Source organism: Pseudorca crassidens, chromosome 5 (genome assembly GCF_039906515.1).
Source record: "Pseudorca crassidens isolate mPseCra1 chromosome 5, mPseCra1.hap1, whole genome shotgun sequence".
Classification (NCBI taxonomy): domain Eukaryota; kingdom Metazoa; phylum Chordata; class Mammalia; order Artiodactyla; family Delphinidae; genus Pseudorca; species Pseudorca crassidens.
In genome coordinates, this window is record NC_090300.1 from 99,724,521 (window position 1) to 99,748,005 (window position 23,485).

The 23,485-nt window shown below is 38.0% G+C and overlaps 1 long non-coding RNA gene across 2 annotated transcripts in view; it reads right to left on the bottom strand.

The window, feature by feature from the left end:
* Positions 1 to 23,485, bottom strand: part of LOC137225250 (uncharacterized) — a 199,449-nt gene that overhangs the window by 138,135 nt on the left and 37,829 nt on the right. For both annotated transcript variants that reach the window (XR_010943753.1, XR_010943754.1), the window contains exon 4: positions 8,875 to 9,006. This is a non-coding gene — a long non-coding RNA (uncharacterized lncRNA). The remainder of the gene's footprint in view (positions 1 to 8,874; positions 9,007 to 23,485) is intronic.

Below are 23,485 nucleotides of genomic sequence, written 5' to 3' on the forward strand. Positions count from 1 at the left end.
CCAAAACCAAAGTATGTAGGACAGTGTCTTCCCATCCAAAAGACAGTAGTTCAAATGCAATAGAGCTAGAACACTGGGCTATAAATGAGGAAACCAAAATTACCATTTCAAAAACATCTTCAGGGCTTCCCTGGTCGCGCAGTGACTGAGAGTCCGCCTGCCGATGCAGGGGACACGGGTTCGTGCCCCGGTCCGGGAAGATCCCACATGCCGTGCAGCAACTAAACCTGTGCGCCACAACTACTGAGCCTGCGAGACACAGCTACTGAAGCCCACGCACTTAGAGTCCGTGCTCCGCAACAAGAGAGGCCACTGCAATGAGACGCCTGAGCCTCACAACGAAGAGCAGCCCCCGCTCTCTGCAACTAGAGAAAGCCGGCGCACAGCAACGAAGACCCAACACAGCCAAAAAAAAAAAAAAAAAAAAATCTTCATCCCATTTACTTCCTACCTTTATCTGTAATAAGGCAGTAATCAGAGCTATTGATAGTTGTTGAAATAGAAAGGAAGGTAGAGTTTAAGTCTTAAAATTTGGATTCAAATTCTAGCTTCATTTTATTTTATTTTATTTTTTGGCAGCACCACATGGGTTGCAGGATCTTAGCTCCTCGACCAGGGTTTGAACCTGGGCCCTCAGCAGTGAAAGTGCAGAGTCCTAACCACTGGACTGCTGGGGAATTTCAAATTCTGGCTTCATTATCTTAATAGCTGCATAACCTTGGAAATGTTATTTACTTTTCAAGTCTTCTATGCTTCAAAGTAAAACGTAAATAGTGATTCCAAGCTCACAGAATATAGCAAGGATTACATGAAAGCATGTGTGCTGATTCAGGAAGAAGAGGACCTGAAATATAGTAGGTTCCTTCCTCCTTGCTCCTTTCCCTCATCCCTCTTTCTTTCCCTCCCTCCCTCCCTCTCTCTCTCTCCCCTTCCTTTCCTTCTTTCCTTCTTTTTCTCCAGGTGCATCTTAATGAGGGATATTTCTCCTCTAAATTGCTAGTTATGAATGTGGATTACAGAAGTTACCGCTGAAAAGAGAAGTTGAGGGAGGAGCCTCTTTTCCCCACCCCCCCAATTCCTTTCCTTTTTTCCAATTCCTTTTCCTCCACCAATCAAACTGCAAGACTAATAATAGCTGATCCTATTGACAGTAAGGAATTGATGTCGAGAATTACTTAAACTGTATCAAAGCACTATTAAAACAGCCAAAGGTAAGCACCTACCTGGACCAGGTAAATAAAACAGCATCTTTAAAAGCTTAGCATGAAAGGGCAGGAATGTAAGGGGAGCAGTGGGGGATCCAGAGTGAGGAGAGAGTAGATGAGGGGGACTTTGAGGTAAGGAAGGAGCAGGTGGAAATGAATGAGAATGAACTGGTAACTGAGACCAGGAAGAGGAGTGTGTGTTGTTAAGGTTTCCTCTGCATTGACTAAATCTACCTTAATCAGTGGTCCCCAGCAATAATATCAGTTATATTTAATACACAAATCTCTCTTATTCTGGTCTCACTCGAGATGAATTTAGTTACAGTAGTCCCAACAGGACACCATCATAGGTAGTAGGCCTATCTATAAGACATCCCACATCATGAGGAACTTATTGTAGAAGTTATATTATAGAAGGAGGGGAAGTTATTTCCATGTAAATAAACAAACATCTGAAAATTCATGATATATCCCATCTCAGCATCATGATGATTGAATTATTCAAATAGAACAAAACTGGAAAATTAACTGTATCCTAACTTCTATCTTCACTTTTCTAAAAAGATTTCTAAAAAAATCTTCATTTTCTAAAAAAGATAAAGTAAAAGATATGGAATCTGATCAGCATGAAGGGAGTTTTATTTTGTGTTTAATTGTTGGAAACTTCTATTGCGATGGATCTAAAATTTGAATCTATGCAGAGAGGCAGTCTCAATACAATACATGGAACAAACTCCACCACCCTGACTCAGCTCATATTTCCAGCCACTTCTCCATGTAATTCTCCTTCTTCACTGACTCTCACACCTACAATCCCCTGAGCTCACATGCTGCACTACTCATTATTGAACCCACCTCACCGTCCCCTTCACTCAAGCCTTCACATATGCTACTTCCTCTGCTGGAATATCTTCCTCTACCCTGTACACCTGGCCAAGGATCAACTGTCAATTCTGTTTGATTCATTCCTTTCCAGTTTTGTCAAGGTCCTACATGAAAAAGGTAAATATAAAATAACTGGTTGGATGTTCTGGGTCACAAGTTGGAGAAAGATACCGATAGGAAATGTAGTGGGATCTCAGATAACATGGAAATCAGTGACATTCCCATGTATATGAAGCCTAAATGTGGAACCCAAATATTTATGGGGCATCTCCATAAATATTCTTTGGTGCCAATACTCAAATGGTTAAGGAAAAATCTCCCTGCTTCTACTTCTGCCCTTTCCACCTAAAATTTGATTTAATTACCTGACTTTTTCATAGCTGCATCTGTGCTTTGCATTTTCCAAATACAAGCTTGGTTCTTAAAATCAGATGTCATTGGTCATCTCTTCACCAAGACCCAGGCCCCTATTTTACTAACTCAAGAAATCTAAGCCAGAAGTCTTCAGTGACTTGCTCAAAGCCACATGAACAAATAAGTTCACTAAATCAGGACCATGTTGTGGGTCTCCTGGCCCCCAGGTCAATGTATTTTTCTCCCCTAGAATTTCAAAAAAGTATGTTCAGTGTGACACTAGCTTCTTGGGGTGTAAATAGGCAGCAGTGCTTAAAACATTAGTTCTGTGATAAAATACACTTGGGAACTTCTGAATTAAACAGAGTTAAGCAGCTTTATTTACTGGGAAGTCTTCAGTATGCTAATGTGTATTGATTAACTAAATATAACACTGTGTCTAGTTATGCCCTCTCTCTCCAGCTCCTATGTAACCAAATTCTACTTGTCTGAAAATAATGGGTAACAATAAAGAATTGAGTAAGCATTTTAAAAAGATAGTAGAGCATATTGGTTAGAGCAAAATGCTTGAGTTCAAATGCCAAACACCGCTATCAATTGCAACTTCTGCCAATTAATTTACCCCTGTATGCTTCAGTTTATTTATCTGGAAAACCAAAATAATAATATCACCTGCTTCAGAGACTTTTTGTAAGGATTACATATTTTATAGATGTAAAACCCTTAGAAAAATGTCCAGCACATAGGAAGCATTCAATAATGGTTAGCTATTATTAGAGGAGATGGATAACTACTTTGTAATCCAGGTAGCAAATATCTTAATAAACCCCAATTAACATTTTTTATCTTCTCCTAAATGCCTTCTATGTTCCATCCACCATGGCCTTTTCTGTGATTGTCTACACTCAGTGCTCAGATATAGCCACTCCTTTTCCCCTCCTTTTTATGCATAGTTGTTTCTCTGTTTGGCATGAAACTTGGGTGTCAGCCAAGCCACACTTCTGAATTAATTCCCTCACAGCTTCTTTTTAAGAAAGCAGGACCCTCCTCCTCCCTAGCCCCACACAATAGAATTCTCCTACCAACTATTAAGAAGAGAACTTTTTTCTTGGCATACATGAAAAGTCTTTTCTAGCTCAACATCCTCAAAGGACCGGTCTTTGGGAAGTAGTGCCTTGCAGGGTGCATTCTTCATACTTAAAATCTGTAATTCTACATTTATATTTCTAGCTTGTTACTCTTGAGACTGTTAGAATTTATTAGCAGTCTAATACAGCTTAGACTGCTATAACAAAGAGACTCAAAAATATATAAGCTAAAGTAAGACAGAAATTGGCTTCCCTCTCATCTACAAGTTGGCATAGGCATTCCAAGGACTCAGGGCACATCAGCAGTGCTGGGAAGCCAGGCTGTTTTTACCTTGTTGCTCTGCTCCTCTTTAAACTTAACTTCCACCCCTTGGCCAAAATGGCTGCTCTAGTCCCACCATCATATCCACATCCCAGTTAGTAGCAAAGGAAAAAGAAGCAAGGGAGGAGCGCACACACATTCTTCATAAGGGTATGACCCAGATGCTACACATATCACAAGTCCAAAGGCCACACTTACTTCAGGAGGAAACTAGACGTATTTAGCTGTGTAGTTATGTGTCAGCCAAAAGTTCTGTTAACTTAAGGAAAAAAGAAAAATAGCCATTAGAAGACAAATGGCAGGGACTTCCCTGGCAGTCCAGTGGTTAAGACTTAGCCTTCTATTGCAGGGGGTGTGGGTTTGATCCCTGGTTCGGGAGCTAAGATCCCATATGCCTCAGGGCCAAAGAAACCAAAACATAAAACAGAAGCAATATTGTAACAAATTCAATAAAGACTTTAAAAATGGTCCACATCAAAAAAAAATCTTTAAAAGAAAAAGAAGACAGATGGCAGACTCTCCCATGCCTGAAGTTAAATTGATAGTTCTACGACTGACTGCCCCCTGGGAAAGGCTTTCACAATAGAAATCTCCCCTCCTCTACTTTCTACCCTAAACTCTTGGTTAATTCCTTCAGTCAAAATATTCTAAGTAGTCCTTAAACTAAAGGGGAGATCTATTTGGAAGGCTGAAGCAAGGATAGGTTTCTAAAAGGAAGGAAGAACATATAGAAAAAAGAATGGAGGTGCGTTTTCAAGGTCTTTTAAGCACTTGAATGCAATCAATTTTATAATTATTAAAAACTTTAATAATTTTTAAAAATTTAATCATTTAGATTTTTTTTAATGGATGGTTTTCTGGCCTCAGAATATATTCCTCCTCTCTCTGTGTCTATTTGTTTGGCTAAAGCGTTTTGATCTATTGTGAGTAGCAAGATGAAAGTAGTTTCTATTCTTTGTTTCTACCATTCTTAATCAATGTATTTTTGTTGTTAATATAATAACTAACATTTTTGAGCACTTCTGCTTAATTTATTCCTCCTAAAAGCCCAGTGCTGTATGTACTATTTTTGTCCCCATCTCACAGATGGAAAAATTGAGACTAGCAAGGAGTCTATATAGCCAGGATGCCACCTCTGGTAACCAACTGTCTGTAGACACCAAGCCTTAAAGTCCGTGCAATATTTTATCAAGCTAAGGATCTCCTTATAAAAACAAAACCAAGGTGAGTGATCAAGCATTCAGTGCCAAAAACCACTGCAGAAGAAACAAGATATGGAAAAACCGAAGATGTGGCTTTAACAACAAAAAAGTAGGGTTCTCTGTTTAGTGTTTTTAATTCCACAATTCCAATGCTTCCTCGATAAAAAAGAAAAAAAAATCATGATCAGACCACTTCTTTTACTAGGCAGAAATGAAAGTAAAAAAATGTAAAATGTTTTCACTAATTAACAGCCCAGAGTTAAATTATTTAGAACAAGCAAATGATAATATGCACTGTTTAATCCTTTTCCAAGGATGCATAACAGATTGAGAGAAATTCTTGACACATTTTCATATCTAAAATGTGTGCTGTTGATTCTCCACTCCATAACTCCAGAGGAACAGGAGAATGTGAGTGGGGGCTGAGCACTGAGAACTCAAGATGCTGGTGTAGGTTGTGTGTTTGTCCTGTTGTGTGTGCAGATGTTTATAAAGGTGTCCGCCAGGAACTGCTAACCAGAGGATTAGGGCTCAACACCATGCTGATGCTGCCGTTAGCTGTGGATGTATTTCTATGCTACTTTACTAGGTGGCGATATAATCTTAAAAATAAGCATCCACATTCTGGTGCAAAAGTTTCAGCTCTCCAATTTTTCACTGACACATTTTTTCATTTCCCCAATGTTACTTTTCTCTTGCTTTCATTTTTGTTGTCTTTCACTCTGAAATTTTGTGTCATCTGCCCTATTCTTGTAACAGAAAACTATTAAACCTTTCAAGCTGGCTTGAGGAAGAGAAGTTCAAAATCCCTCTGTCGTATGTCCTGAATATTGGATCTTCAGTCTTTTGCTATCACTGGTTCCTGAGGGCTGACCAATATTGATATTTATTCCTTATATATCTGTATATCTGGAATTCTCTTTTTCGCTTAAACATTAAAGAAGCAAACTCTTTCTTTTGTGTGTATGTGTGTGTGTATATATATATATATATATATATACACACACACATATTTCATATTTGATATTGTTGATATTTCATATCAACACTTCTTAGGGACAATAAAAGGTACAATCTGCTATCAAATATTTTTGTAAATCCAAATTCCTCACCCCCTACTTCCTCCATTTATTCCATCTTCACACACTGTACCTCCAGCCTCAAAGTGCATAGCAATCCTGGAGGAAGTTATAAAATTATGAATAAGTAAATATCAATGAAAGTACTTTATAAGCAGTTAAATTCCATAAAAATGCTAGTTATTAGTATTTTCCAATATCCAGAACCAAAGTAGGAAACACCTCGCCCGGAAATTGGAGACATTGAGAAGCCTCCTTTTTTTCCTTGCCACTGAGTTATCCTAAGAAAATACCATTCCACTGGCCCATAGGTGATTACCCAGAAAATGTCCACTACAAATTCGTATAATTCACCCACTTATATTGGAGCACCAACTACATGGTCAGCACTGTGCTGGACATTGTGACACTGTGAGGACAACCAAGGACTATAAGCCATAGTTTCTAACTTCAAAAAGCACATCTGTTAGTAAAGCACAAATGGAAGTGATTAGTGAAAAGTGGCTCTGAAAATACATCTGCAATCAGAGTTCAAAGGAGAGAGTAGAGTGGATGGGATTAAGTTCAAAGAACAATGATGGAGGATTAAAACTGTGACACAGCCTTGAAGAAAGGGAGGATTCTGATGTATGAGAAGGGAAAGGGGCGAGAAGGAGAAGGTCCAGACAGATGGACTTTGCAGTTGGGACTGGACCAGTGTTTGTTTGAGCTAGAATCAATGAGGAAAGGAGATAATTAGAAATGAGGGTGGGTGCTACTTAGTAGTGGGAAGTAAAGTGGGATGGGTAGAGTGGGGTTTGGGTTGGGGAAGGCAGTGAGAACCAGGCAGAAGAGTAGGTTTGATCTGACAGCAAACAGCATTTCTGGAAGTATCACAGCAACACTGTGAAAGAGTAGTTTGGGGAAGATTAGCCTGGTGATGAGAGTAGGAGGGATTAGAAAGGGAAACAGATAAACTCAGGAAACTTAAAATAACAAGGTGATGATTCAGACACAAGGAGAGAAAGGTCTGGGCTAGAAGGTGGCGGTAAGAATATACTAAAATAAACAGTAGAGAAATATTGAAAGAAAAAAATTGCCTGAAATCTAAGATTGACTGTTGTGGATAGATGAAAGGGACAAAGGTTAGTTTTGGTAACTGGGATAATGATGGCTTCACTGAAAGAGATAAGGAAATTTGAGAGGGAAAGGCAATAAGTTTGATTATAGGAATGTTACTATTAAGGTGACCACAGGATTCACAGTATAGATTCTAGGAGGCAACATGAAATGTGATTATATAGCCAAAGAATTAGAGAGAAATATGTAATAGCTGCCTACATACAGTTAATAGTTGGGAAAAGAAAACAAGAATTAAGTAATTCAGCCAATCAATTCAGTATGATCGACTTCTTATATGTTAGATACTGTGAAACACTGGGATGGAAAGACAGAGAGATGAAAAAGTTACATCATTAGAAAGACAGACACCTGTTGTGTTTGCAACACAGTAAAATCAATTCTATATAAAGTGCAATGGAAGGATCAATCAATCATTCAGAGGAAACCTGAGGAGGCTTCATAGTAGGCCATGGAGAATGTTCTTCCAACTTGTTCCAAGGGCAGAATGGAGGTTACTAAGCATTTTAGAAATATATTCCCACCTTCTTGTCAGAGGAAGAGAATGTGTAACAGCACAAAGAGGAGAAAGACCAAGTTCGAGTCAAAGGAGTGCTAATGTTCAAAATGCCTAAAGTGTAGGACACACGAGGGAGTGGTGTGAGATGGGCCTGGTAAAGAAGGTCAAGGAGAAATCATGAAAGAGCTCTGTGGGGGTGAGACAGTGGCAGACTGATGAGAGTGACAAGGCCTGGGGGTTAGGTCTTGCTCATTGTTTGGGGAGAGACAAAGGAAGCAGAAGCAAAGAAAGTGAGGAAAACAAGTAAGGTAATGAGATAGAAGGGATTGGGACAGTACTGAGTAAAAGTGATAGAGGGTTAGAGCAGGAGACTGAAAGGAAGAGAGTTTTATAAGGAAAAAATACACAGAAGGCTATGGTAAAGAAAGTATCATAGATGATTGACATAAGAACTGCATTTTAAAGAATACTTCAGTCATTTTGGAAAAATTTGGAGGGAAGTAAGGCCTCCACATAAAGTAAACATAAGCATATAACACATCTATAATTTGTCATAATACATATATGTGATATATTTATGATCAAGACCCAGAAAGACAGATTCAGATTCTGCAGCCCACCTACGGTACACCCTCTGAGTTTTTGTCTTCGTTCTAAAAGTAGCAGATTCTCCAGTGGATTCATAACAAGAATGATCACACCTTCAGGTAAAGCCCTACTCAACAGATGTTGGCAATATTCTCCTGGACCACTGGTATACAACTAAACTTTAATACAGCACAATAACCATACCTTTCCATATTTTTTTTCTGTCAGAGAGACCAAAGACAAGCATTGCTATACTTATAATTATCCCACGGGTCACCACAGGGCTCAGTCCTATTGATTACACAGCTGCATGCAAAAAGGAAACAGGAAAAAAAAACCTCATAGCATTAGATGCGGAATGCCACATGCCTCATCTACCCAGGATTCTGTAAAATGCTTCACAGGCTATAAAGTGTTTTCTTCCTAAATCTTCAATTTTTAGTTGCTGCTCAGCGCGAGTGATGCAGGTGTCAACCATGAGAGAATGACCACGAGGTCAGGGAAATCAAGAACCAGACAAGCAAATTATTTACCCCCATCCTTCTGGTCCAATCTCTGGCCACTAACTTCAGAGGACTTGAAGCATCAATTAATCTTTCTGAGATGGTCCATACGATGCCCCATCCATACAGACAGGTTCCTTAGTGTTCTACTGGTCCATAGTCCTAGAAGCAGAAGCAGAAATGGAAATTAGACCTTTTAATTCCTTTCCTAGAATTGTTTCCATGGAGCGTCTATCTTCCTGCTGGTGATCTAGAGATGTCAATGACATATTGGCAGCAGACTAGAATCAACAGGGCACACCCCAAAAGGGTTCTGCCCTGCTAGTAAATATCTTCAAGTAACCTATTACACGTTAACAGGTATCTATCTGCAAACATCATTATTTAGCTCATTTACTTGAAATTAAATGCCAAATATAATTTTAGTTGGAAACATCCCTGTCACTTATCATGTAGTACTATAACACGTATTTACTGAAAAAAAAAAAAAGTGTATATAAGTGGACCTGAGTAGTGCAAACCTTTGTTGTTTAAGGGTCAACTGCCTATACATATATATATGGAGAAATATTTATTATATACATATTTATTATTATAAGGATTTTGTTTACATGATTATGGGGACTGATAAGTCCCAAGATCTGCAGTCAGAAAGCTGGAGACCCTGGAGAGCTAGGGGTATATTTCCAGTCTGAATGCTGGTAGGTTCTAGACCTAGGAAGAGCCAATATTTCTGTTCAAGTCTGAAGGCAGGGAAAAAACCATGTCCCAGATGCTGTTCAGGCTGGAGGAATTTCCCTCCTACTTGAGGTGTGGCCAGCTTTTTTGTTCTATTCAGCCTGCAAGTGATTGGGTTGGGCCCATCCACATTAGGGAGGGCAATCTGCTTTACTCAGTCTACCCATTCAAATGGTAATCTCTTCCAGAAACACCCTCACAGACCACCTAGAATAATGTTTGACCAAATGTCTGGCACCCTGTGGCTCAGTCTAACTGACACACAGAGTTAAACATCACACACAGCTTGCTGGGGAAGATTCCAGCCTCCATCAGCCATCCTGACTTTAGTCCAGTTCTCTTTGCACTAAGCCACATTGCCAATTCAAAATAAAATTTTGTGCAAGGCATTTTTATAAGCCTGGGTGATTCATTTTAATCAAGTTAAGATCCCTTCAAATGAATTATGTGGGACATTATTCACCTACTGATTTTTGGATTAGAAAAATAATCATTGAATTGCATTTGAAGCTCTTAGAATCCAAAACAATGAGCTTTAAAGAGGTATTTCTGCACAGACCATCAGTGATCTATCTACCAAGTCAGAGTTGGAATAGAATGTGTCCTCTGCCTGAGTACCCACAACTTCCTGCAGGAGAGTTTATAAAACCAGTCATGAGGAGAGTACTCTCTCTCGAACACTGTTCACTTCCACCACCACACTCCCTTAAGATCTACAAAATCCCACAAAACAATACCACATCATGTCCATTTTTCAAAATATTACATCAGCTGGCCTTCACAGAACAGACAGAATCATTCACTCAATACTTTCCCTGGAAGCCGTACTGGCAAACTTCATTTCTGGGTCCTCATATTCCATCCTTTGACTATGTCATACCAGGAATTTGGGGATGGAGAATACAAATCATCACCAAGACATGGATCTATGGCAAGTGTACCCATGTGCATTTTTCCCCACTAAAAGAGAGGAAATGGGCTTAATATCAAAGCTTCACAAAACAGTGGTTATAACAGAGGGGTGAAAAAAAAAAAAAAGAGGAGTGAATTCTAATTATTCCCCTGGAATGATCTGGTAATGACAAAACAAGTATTTTTATTTTTCTAAGTCTGTAGGAATCATATCTTCTGCATTGGAATATATACATTCACTGGAATAAGGAGGTTATTTGTGTATTGCATGGGGATCGTCTAGTCTCATTTTCTCTGTGCTGTGAGAACTGAGCCCACATGAGTATTTCTCCAAATGAGAAGGCAAAAACAATTATATCATTTCTATTTCATTTCAGCTTACTTAATAAAGGAGAAACAAGAGTTTAAAATTAATTGCAAGAGCCAGACTAGTACTGGGCAAGTTAATGAGGAGCTTTTATGAGCTGTAATTTTTATTTTTTTATTTGTCCAATTAATTATTTTTTACATGCATTGGATATGGCCAGTGTGTAATAGCCTTCCGGGTGCATTTAATGCTGTAATTACCCCAAAACAAGCCCTGCCTTTACAACTTGTAACCTAATCAGACTCAGGAAAGCAGAACATTCACATATGGACTAAATGGAATTTGCTGAGCTCTCCCTCAAATGGAGGTTTCAAGGAAAATTTTTCTTACCCAATAAAAGGCTGTGCTGATCTCTATGTGTGTCTATCAATCAGTGAGTCGATAAATAAATTATTAATCACCTACTATGTGTAAGACACTGTGGTAGGCAAGATGAGGAGAGGGAATAAAGCATATAACATGCTATATACATCCTCAAGCAAAACTAGCAGTGAGCATCTACTATGTGCCAGGCACACTATATATATCCTCTTTCAAAGCTTTACATTAATCTAACAACAAAGACATTATTGTCCCCATTCCCCCATCTTACAGACCAGAAAGCTAACTAAGTAGCTTGCACGTCCATATCAACAGTTTCCCTGACGGCTGTAGCACTAGCCAGATATAACATATGTTCCCATTCTAGGTGATATTTAGAAAATGAATTAACTTGCCTACATGCAGGCGGACTCTCAACCACTGTGCCACCAGGGAAGCCCCAGTACTTTTTTTATTGTTTTTATTAGGTGCAATTCACATAACATAAAACTATCACTTCAAAGTGCAAAAGTCACTAGTATCTGGTACATTTATAGCTAGAAAACATTTATATTTATATTTTAACTTGTCTAACTTGCTGATGTTTTAGAAAGAACATTCTCACTGACCTGGGTGTCCAAAGCTTTGAATTTTAGTTCCTACCTGTCCAAACCAACTTTGTGACCTTGGCTAGGTTGTTGAATTTCTCTAGAACTGAAATATCTCTCTGGAGAATAGACACTGATTTTCACTCTTTGTACTAAAATCACCTTGAGAAGTGGTTAAAAATATCTGGCCTTGGTCCATCCCCAGAGTATAATTCAGTAGATTTAGCATATGTGATTTTTAACAAGCTAAATTTAAGAACTATTAGATTTGATAATTTCTAAGATTCCTTCATAACGTTATATTTTATGATTCTGGGAACCATGATTTCATAATACAAAGCTGCAGTTTTACCAAAAAACCTCCTTTAGAAAAAAAGCTGAAATCAAATAGAGGCATAAAATATAACACTTGTATAAAGCTCTCTGACATGGTTTTTTCAAAAATTAAAATTATTTGGAAAACAATATACAGAGTGGATGTCTTCCAGTGAAGAGTAAAGCAAGTAACAGAAACCAATTCAGGCAGCAAATGGTCCCAAGAAAACCCAAATTTAATATTTGGAAATGGGCATTTTCCAATAAATATCAACTGAACTGCTCCTGCTACTCTGTCTTATAACCACATAAGTCATCCATGTTCAGTCATCATCAAGCTGCATGTTCATCCCTCATACAGTCAGTATGGAGACTCCTATGGAGAATATACACTAGACATTTTCCATGAAGAGTCTGATTCAGAAATCTGGTTTCATTCCAAGAATATGTATGTTTAATTTCTCTGATAATTTTTATTATCACATGAGGGTAGTAAACAATGATGTTTTATTTGAAATTATATGATAGTTCATTTTATTGTGACATAGACAACCGAAGAACAAAGGGCCCATGTGATTTGTATTTATCAATATGCATACTAATTCATTTCTCAGCTGTTTCCTTCCTTGATCTTGGCTTGCCATTCATAGCTTCAGTTGGAATCAGAAATTTCTGATTGTTGATTTCTGGCAAATGCAGTGCTTAAATGGCTTACCATTACTTAACATCCATTCAAAACACAATCCCATAGTGGCTGTATCAATTTACATTCCCAACAGTAGTGCAAGAGTGTTCCATTTTCTCCACACCCTCTCCAGCATTTATTGTTTGTAGACTTTTTGATGATGGCCATTCTGACCGGTGTGAGATGATATCTCATTGTAGTTTTGATTTGCATTTCTCTAATGATTAATGATGTTGAGCATTCTTTCATGTGTTTGTTGGGGTAAGACGGGAATAAAGACACAGACCTACTAGAGAATGGACTTGAGGATATGGGGAGGGGGAAGGGTAAGCTGTGACAAAGCGAGAGAGAGGCATGGACATATATACATTACCAAACGTAAGGTAGATAGCTAGTGGGAAGCAGCCACATAGCACAGGGAGATCAGCTCGGTGCTTTGTGACCACCTAGAGGGGTGGGATAGGGAGGGTGGGAGGGAAGGAGACGCAAGAGGGAAGAGATATGGGAACATATGTATATGTATAACTGATTCACTTTGTTATAAAGCAAAAACTAGCACACCATTGTAAAGCAATTATACTCCAATAAAGATGTTAAAAAAAAAAACCCACAATCCCTCTTTCCTGTGACATACTCTATTTATATGCTTCCAAGATGTTTGGTGAGTCAGCACTGTGGTGTCTTACTGAGTATACATTAGTGCAAGTTGACTCTGAATGGTTTACCTTTACTACCATTTCCATCAATATGGAAGAGATTTCTTGGCAAATGAGAAATATGAAGGTGGAGCTGCACATTATGAGAAATGAATTCAAGTCATGGTGACTTTATTTTCCTCAGATCTAGCCTTATTGGACAACAATATTTTTGGTAATTTACTTTCTACTTAAGCTCATTTTTTATCTATATGAGAGTGGTTTTCCTTTGCTCCTTCAATGCACTTCCCAGTCTATTTCATAATACATGTCACAGTATTTGCATTTCCCATTGGTCCAACTTCCCTATCAAGAATTGCCCAGTGGGGACTTCCCTGGTGGTCCAGTGGCTAAGGCTCTGCGCTCTCAATGCAGGGGTCCCGGGTTCAAACCCTGCTCAGGGAACTAGATCCCACATGGCACAACTAAAGATCCCGTGTGCCACAACTAAGACCCAGCACAGCCAAATAAATAAATATTTTCTTTTTTTAAATATGGGGATATATGTATACATATAGCTGATTCACTTTGTTATACAGCAGAAACTAACACAACGTTGTAAAGCAACTATACCCCAATAAAGATGTAAAATTTTAAAAAAAGAATCGCCCAGTGAAGAGTGCTGTTCTCAGCCTTTCCTTTAAATACGTGATATTTTTTTAAATGCTGCAAAATGGGCTCAAATATTTCTTCCCTCATTATCAGATAACAACCTTTCCTGATCTTATTAGTATGTAACACTGCATACTATTTTAATAAAAGTTGTCTTATAATGTCTTACAAAAGAATAACACTTTCTTCTCCCTCCCACCCCGTTACCCAACTTCCACACACAAACAAAGCCCTAAATTCTTAAAAGTCGTCTTCCTCCTTTGATGGGTTTATGGTACCTTTTAATATTTTGTTAGGACAAAGGAGAGGAACAGAAGGGTGAGAGCTTGTACTGAAGGGCTATGGATTCTATGATGCTTTGACTCTGATGTAGCTCTGCATCACCAGACTATCCTACAGGATTTTCTGTTTCTGTTTGATCACTTAGATCAGCCCATCTTGTCTCACCATCACTAAGCCCCAGAGAGCAGCCCTGAAAAATCCAAACTCCCACAGGAATCATCAGATAACTACTCACTTTATCCATCAGATTTGTCCCACTGACAGTTTCCCACTCTGCTAAAATCACTTGCTTTGTTAATCATCCCATTGCTCTCCAACCTCCATCCAAAGAAGTACATTTACCAAATAATGTCCACTGGGATTTTCAAGCAAACATGGTAGAGAAAAAGTACGCAGCTTATGAGCAACAGCCACAACTAAACCAAGTCCTCCTAGACAGCTTAAGAGTTTCCCAACAGTAAAATGATCCCTAAAATCCAGGTTATCTAGGTAAAGCAGACTGGTGGTAGCCCAGTATTAATTTCAGCTACAGTAAATGTAATTAATTCATTGTTTGATAACAGCTAATAATTACACAAAATACGGCAACAGTAACAAGAGATCAGAAATTCAAAGTCATAACCAGTTACATGCACAACACTGGTAATGTAAGCAAGGACTTTCAGGTCTAAATAGTGAAAGGTAAGCTAAAGACCAAAACTGATATCCACAACCATAAACAAACCCGCTCCCTAAGCAAACTCAACCTTTTCACTGGCTAATGTTTCTGAGGTAAACAGAAGGTCTCCGTTTAACAAATAAGGCTTTAGGAAATGAAATTGCTTACCAGACCATGTTGTTAGATAAGAATTTCTTGTATGTGACTTGTTTGAAATGCCTCTAATCTGGTAATCAACAAGATATACAAGCTCTACTCCAAGAGCGCACCCATTCTTTAAGAGAGGGTGGGAAGCACATGCTGGACAGAGGCATTAAAGTCTCTCAGACTAGAAAGCCCCTAGTATTTTTAAGAAGCCAGAAGGCCAATGTGGTTGGAGTGAAAGAAGTAAAAGAAGAGTGGTGATGGCCAGAGCTGAATTTGGAAGGATAGGCCAGATCTATATCTCTGTCCACCACTGAAAGAATCTGAGCATCTCAGTGTGATGGGAAGTCACTGAGATTTTATTCTCTCTGGCTGCTATGTGTAGAATGAACTGTAGAGTAGCAAGAAGAGAAGCCAGAAGGGAAGCTAACATGTTATGGCTACCCAGTAGCTGGCCAGCACCATCTTCATGTGTCGTAAGTCAACACTCACCTCACGAATGAAGAGCATCTAACCACCCCATCAATGCTCAAATAGAGTAACTCACTCTCTCTTGTTATATTACCTCTTTCTTTTTTTCTTTTTTTTTAACATCTTTATTGGAGTATAATTGCTTTACAATGTTGTGTTAATTTCTGTTGTATAACAAATCAGCTGTATGTATACATATATCCTCATATCCCCTCCCTCTTGTGCCTCCCTCCCACCCTCCCTATCCTATCCCTCTAGGTGGTCACAAAGCACTGAGCTGATCTCCCTGTGCTTTGCAGCTGCTTCCCACTACCTATCTATTTTACATTTGGTAGTGTATATATGTCCATGCCACTCTCTCACTTCGCCCAAGCTTACCCTTCCCCCTCCCTGTGTCCTCAAATCCATTCTCTACGTCTGCATCTTTATTCCTTTCCTGCCCCTAGGTTCATCAGAACCATTTTTTTTTTTAGATTCCATATATATGTGTTAGCATATGGCATTTGTTTTTCTCTTTCTGACTTACTTCACTCTGTATGACAGTTTCCAGGTCCATCCACCTCACTACAAATAATGTAATTTCGTTTCTTTTTATGGCTGAGTAATATTCCATTGTATATATGTGCTACATCTTCTTTATCCAATCATCTGTCGATGGACACTTAGGTTGCTTCCATGTCCTGGCTATTGTAAATAGTGCTGCAATGAATATTGTGGTACATGTTTCTTTTCGAATTATGGTTTTCTCAGGGTATGTGCCCAGTAGTGGGATTGCTGGGTCATATGGTAATTCTATTTTTAGTTTTTTAAGGAACCTCCATACTGTTCTCTATAGTGGCTATATCAATTTACATTCCCACCAACAGTGCAAGAGGGTTCCCTTTTCTCCGCACCCTCCCCAGCATTTATTGTTTGTAGAGTTTTTGATGATGGCCATTCTGACCAGTGTGAGGTGATACCTCATTGTAGTTTCGATTTGAATTTCTCTAATGATTAGTGATGTTGAGCATCCTTTCATGTGTTTGTTGGCAATCTGTATATCTTCTTTGGAGAAATGCCTATTTAGGTCTTCTGCCCATTTTTGGATTGGGTTGTTTGCTTTTTTGATATTGAGCTCCATAAGCTGCTTGTATATTTTGGAGATTAATCCTTTGTCAGAAGTTTCATTTGCAAATATTTTCTCCTATTCTGAGGGTTATCTTTTCATCTTGCTTATGGTTTCCTTTGTTGTGCAAAAACTTTAAGTTTCATTAGGTTCCATTTATTTAGTTTTTATTTCCATTTCTCCTTCACTTGGCATAACATATTTTATATATTTCTGCTACTAAGTTAAATGAAATAATATAAGTGAGGTACTTCTCACTGTGTTTACTGTATAATAATTGCCAATATTAGTTCCTTTTCTCCCTTCTGAGCTATGAATAGTCATTGTTCATTTTCTCTCTTCTGCAGGGAAGACTGCTGTGGATTACTTTCACTACATATTACCAATAATGCCACAATTAAGGGACTTTGCAGTTCAAGACTGATAAGGCAAAAGAGGAAGTAGGGAAATTTCGGCAAACAAAGTTGGGGTGCCAGCCATGGATATTGAAAGCCAGGCAAAGAATAGGCTTTAGCAAGCCAGGGAGGTAACAGCTTGCAGGACTGTGAAGATAGAATGAAGGAAAGAAAGGTCCTTTGTGAATGCCTGGAACAGGCTGACTTTACTTGTAAGGAAGCATGCCAGTTATGTTTAAGTGGCCAGAAAATGGGTGACTAGTCCCTGCATCTTCTTCACTAATATATCCCCATGTCATAGCCTAGGGCCAGGCACATAGAAGCTCAAAAGTGCTATTACACAATTATAAATAACGTATCCTTCAGGGAGAGACAAGCTGTTAAACTGAGGTGCAATCAAAGCCACTCTGAGGAAAGAATTACAGAGCCCAGGGGTAATGGCTCTACCTGACCTCATGTTGTATGGAGAATCCAAGTGTGGCAGGGTCTTGGAGGTAACTCTCCTTTAAACAACAGGAACATAATCAGAGAAGGGTGGCCATGGCTTTATTGCTTGAAGGGAGAGAGGAAAGAAAACAAAGGGAGAAAAATGGATAATTATGTTCTACTAACAAGACTGTTCCGTAATAGACTCATGGTAAAGAAATACAAAGTCAGCAGAGGCCTCTTTCTGAAGGGTAACAGTAATATGATTCAGACCTAATGCGGTTTAAACCCCTGGAGCATTTTTCTCTATTTCAAGCCTACTTCCATCTTTGCCATGGTATTATCCTTTTAAGTTTGAATTATTGGCCTAAGCCTGGTGTCTACCCCTTCTTTCTGGCAAAAGTCACAGTCTAGCCATTTGAGCTCAGAGTCAATGGCTCATTGAGCCAATTAATGAATGATTCATTTATTTCTTCCAACTTCTGATAAGGGTGGAAATCCATCCAGTAGTCATTTATAGAAATACCACAAAATTTTTCAAAAAATCAGTCAAAGTTCCAATGCCCTAAAGAACAGTATTTCTCAAAGTGCTTGTCCAACTCCCTGGTAAACCTCTGAGGTTTACCATAGGCAGCTATGGAAACAAAATTCTGACACTGGAGAAAGGCTGGAAATGAAGAACCTGCCTATTTCTGATTCATATTGTGTTTGTAGATTCTTACCATCAAGTAAGGACTGATGGGGTCCAAGCACCAGTGACTGTGAGGAATGGTGGGAGGGTTTAGGGCTATGTGAATATGAGACAGAGTATTCTCAGGAAGAAAATTTTCTGGCTTTGATTAGACATGACTCTATTGGAGAGGGTGCTGGCAACTGTGGAAGTATCCTAGGATTTGGCATTATGAACCTCCTCAATAAAAAGTATTTTATCTGACTTCCCCGGTGGCGCAGTGGTTAAGAATCTGCCTGCCAATGCAGGGGACACAGGTTCAATCCCTGGTTTGGGAAGATCTCACAAGTCGCAGAGCACCTAAGATCGTGTGCCACAATTTCTGAGCCTGCATTCTACAGCTCACAAGCCACAACTACTGAAGCCCATGTGCCTAGAGCCTGTGCTCCGCAACAAGAGAAGCCACCGCAATGAGAAGCCCGCACAACACAACGAAGAGTAGCCCCACTCGCTGCAATCAGACAAAGCCCGTGAGCAGCAATGAAGACCCAACACAGCCAAAAAATAAATTTAAAAAAATACCTCATCAAAAAAAAAAAGTATTTTATCATCCTGTAATCATTCTTCTCTTCACCTTGACACTCCTCCACACCTCATTATACACACACACATACACACACACATGAAAACACACACCACCAAGGTTTGCACAAGGCTCGGTGGTTTGTGACCACCTAGATGGGTGGGATAGGGAGGGTGGGAGGGAGGGAGATGCAAGAGGGAAGAGATATGGGAACATATGTATAACTGACTCACTTTGTTATAAAGCAGAAACTAACACATCATTGTAAAGCAATTATACTCCAATAAAGATGTTAAAAAAAAGAATCTAGCACTGAAGCTGACAGCAAGTTAAGAGAGGCAATCAAAACAAAGTGGAAAAAATGTCTTGGGAGCAAATAACACAGTATGCTTGGATGAACTTGCCTTACGTAGAGTTTTCCGAAATATATATTTTTCAGACAGATGTTTTTGTTCTCACGTTCAGTAATGCAGGAAAAAAATAGGAAGAGATAAAAATGGCTTACAGGGCGAGGACACAGGGCTAGGAAATGTGGGTAGCTCAGATGCACATCTTGTACAACCAAACCTCAACAGAAACCATACTTGTTTTCCACCTGACAGAGTCTCCAATTCCCTGCATACCCACCAAACTGAGACATAAATTAGATGCCACACTAATTTTCTGATTAAATTCATAAGTGATGAACGATTTGAACATACTTTTGGATCTGCTAGTTTTTCACCATGATGGATAAAATTATTTATTTCCCTTTGGTGAGTTAAAGACATCCAGTTACTTAACAGCCTCTCCTGACTCTAATTCTATAAACATTCATTGTAAATCTTATTTTAAAAGTTCTAGTGTTTTCCTTCCCCTAACCAAGCTATAAAATTTGGATCTGTCTTATTCAATGCATCCCCTCATCTCATTACCATATCCTGTTCATATAAATAGTACAAATAAAAATTTAAAAGGAAGGGAGCATTATATTCATGGCTTAGACTTGTGTAAGTTTTTATTTAAACATAGTTAATTAATAAGTATTAAACTTGAATATGCTATGCCTTTCTTATGTTAACAAACATAATTCTTTTTAAAACTCTGTGTAAGCAATTAAATAGTTTATGTGGCAGCTTCTATACCAAGTTCTAATTATTCTGTATGAAGACAGGCATGTAATAATTAACCACCTTCAATTCATGAACAGGAAATAGCAAGTTCTTTGTTCCATTAGTAGGGATTTGGCAATCATTAAACACCTTAACTTCTTGTTTCATAAGTAATGATAAAATTGGTAATCTTTAAAGAGCTGAGACAGATATTTTGCCTAAGATTATGAGTAGGATCATTTTTAAGATAAGCATTTAAATATGTGGAGTATTTAAAGATTTTAATCAAGCAAAGCCCTAGACTACCATGTACAGGATATGAAATATCCAGTGAAATATTTGCTGGTGAACAAGCACACTTAATGATACGTTTCATTCCTATTTAGTTGATGAAATAAAATCTGAGAAATCCAAAGTAAAACCTCCCCCCGCAAAATGGGGCCTACATCATACAGACTCTCAGATAATATTTCCCTTTTAGCAGTGTGGGAAAAAATGAAAAAGAAAAACTAAAAAGACACACTTACTTAATCTTTTTATCATAAGCAAGACAGCAGGTATCAGGGCCTAAATTACTTTAAAAAAATCCATCTAACTAGCAAAATTTAGGTTGCTCCATTCACATTTAATACATTCTCTTGAATCAATCTTTATTTCCATCAACCTTTTATCATCAGCATTAGTTAGGACCCTTGTGCCAAGTGACAGACCCAGGTTAAACTAACTCAAAGGAAAACAGGTAAATTTATTGGTCAACATCAGCAATGGCGCTGAACCAACAAACCACAAGAAATATACAGACGCTAGAACAAAGTCAGATTGTTGACTACAATAAGGAGTTTCCTCTCTCTCTCTCTCTCTGTCTCTCTCAATCTGTGTGTCTCTCAATCTCTCCCTCTGTCTCTGTCTCTCTCTGTCTCTCTCTCTCTGAATACTGGCTCAAATATTTTTCTTCCTTACTATACATGGCAGAAAACATAGGTACCAAAAATTCCCATGTTTACATGTCTTACAAATACCATTATAGAGACTGAATTGTTATTTTTAAGAATAAAAATTCCTAAGGTTGCCCTAAGCCCACACCTTTGCAAATTAACTATCCTCTAATTATCTTATTTCAATTGTGCTGTGGGTTTCTTATTATGATCTTAACTGATATAAGCATGCAAGCAACAATCACCATATACTTCAGAAACAGCAATGCCAAATTCAACAAAGATAATAACTTGTACCTGAGATAAGCACAGTTAATAGAACAAGTAAAACAGGATTTTTAAATATATCCTTGAAGACTTATATAAGAATATTGCAATCTTTTAAAAAATTAAGTAGAGGGGACTTTTGCTTCCAGATATAATAAAGTACCTGGATTGATTAATAATAATCAATCCCTCCTAACATGAATATACAAAGCGGAACAAAATGTATGAGGACCCTATTTTTAGGCAATGGATGACAGGCAGTGCAATACTATAAACCTTGAGGGAAGAGAAAGCCCATGAGATGAGCCCCACAGTCACCCAGTTCTTAGCCTGGAGAAAATTTCCTGACTTTACTGACTTTTATCCACTGTGTCTGACTTTGGCACAGTGAGCTGGAATTCAGAGAGGATATGGAGGTCCTAATGAGCTGAGGAGGTAGATATCAGGGTCTAGGGGAACTGGAGCAGCTGGAATCTGAGGGCATCAGACAGGAAGAAGCTGTGGAGGGAATGGACAGAGGTCTGCATGAGGGTTCAGGCAAGCCCTTCATTAAAGGCTTGGCTGCATATGTGCAAGGTGAGACTTCATCAGACTTACCAGAAAACAGCTGGTATAGGGTTCAGAGCTCAACATTAGTTGTCGGACAGTACTGCAAGTTGCAGTCTTGTCCATATAGACAGTATAGATCATAGATATATAAAACACTAGGGGTATCCTGGGAATCCCGTTGAGGCATCACAATGTTTAGTATAGACTTCTCTAGATCAGCCCAATAAAATGAAAAACCAAGCCCTGACCAAAAAAAACCCTCAGGGAATATATAATTTGGAGGAATTCGAATCCTTGAAAGTTGCAGTATCTTGGGAAATACTTTATGCTTTTGTCAGATCTACATTAACCAACTGACAACTATGCTTATACAAATTCAAGATGTTTAATTAATAATTTTTTTACTAGCACAAAATTAAGACAGAATCCATATTCTCTACAGTGTATTATCCAAAATGGAGTATATAATAATAAATTATATGATACACAAAGAAATAGGAAAATGTGATCCAAAGACACAAAAGAAAGCAATCAATAGAAACCAGTTCTTTGATAGGCTTATTGTTGACTTTAGCAAACAAAGATGTTAAACAAACTATTGTAAGTAAATTCTAAGAACTCAAGAAAAATAGAGGCAAAGAATTAAAGGAAAATATGGTAATAATAAGTAAACTAAAAGTGGTCCTTAGAAGAAAAATGAAAATTTAAAATAATAAAAGAATCAAATGGAAATTCTAGAGCTGAAAAGTAATGAAATGAAAATCATTGAAAGGGCTTTATCAACAGAGGGGAGAAGGACTCAGTAAATCTGATGATAGGTGAATAGATACTATCCAATCTGAAGAATAGCAAGAAGACTGAAGAAAACTGAAGAGAGCAATAGTGACCTGTTGGATGACAGAAAAATGGTCTTAACATGTATGTAACCTGAGCCCTAGAAGCAGAAGAGATAGTGAATGTAACAAAGAAGTATGTGAGGAAATAATGGTCAATTTTTTCCCAGTTTTGATGCAAAACATTGATTTATGTACACATAAACTCAACATGCCCCAAATAGGATCAATGCAAAGAAAATATTTAAGAATATCATACACAAACTACTAAAAAAGAAAATATAAAGAGAAACTCTTGGAAAATAGAAATAAGAGACCCATTACATACATGAAGCAAACAATGAACTGATAACTAACAATGATATAAATTATAACTGATTTCTCATGAGAAATAATGGAAACCAGAAGATAACAGAACATTTTTAAAGTACAAAAAGAAAAATAAAACAGAAAACATTGTCAGCCCAGAATTCTGATCCAGTGAAAATATCCTTCAAAAATAAGAATGAAATACAGACATGTTGAAATAAATTAAATCTGACAGAATTCATTACCAGCAGGACTTCACAAAAAAATGAAAAAAAAAAGAGATGTTCTTCAGAATAAAGGAAAACAATGCAAGGTGGAAACTCATATCTATTGGAAGGTATAAAGAACACTGGAAATGGTAGATAAAGAGGTAAAATAAGCTACTACTTTCTTTTTCTGGTCATAACTTTCTTAAAAGACATCTGACTCTAAGGCAAAATTAATAACAGTGTAAGGTGGTGTTTATAACATGTGTTGAAGAAAACAATGTGAAAATAACAGTACAAAAATGGATATGTGGGTAAATGAAATTAAACTATTATAAGTTTTTACATTTATCAAGAAGGAAATGGAAGGTGGAAAGTATCAGATGTGAAATGAAAGTGGGAAGTAGAAATTCATGCAATATTAACTTTACATAGATTTTCACAAGTTAGGTTGCATGCTGTTAGGCCTAGAGCAACAATAACGG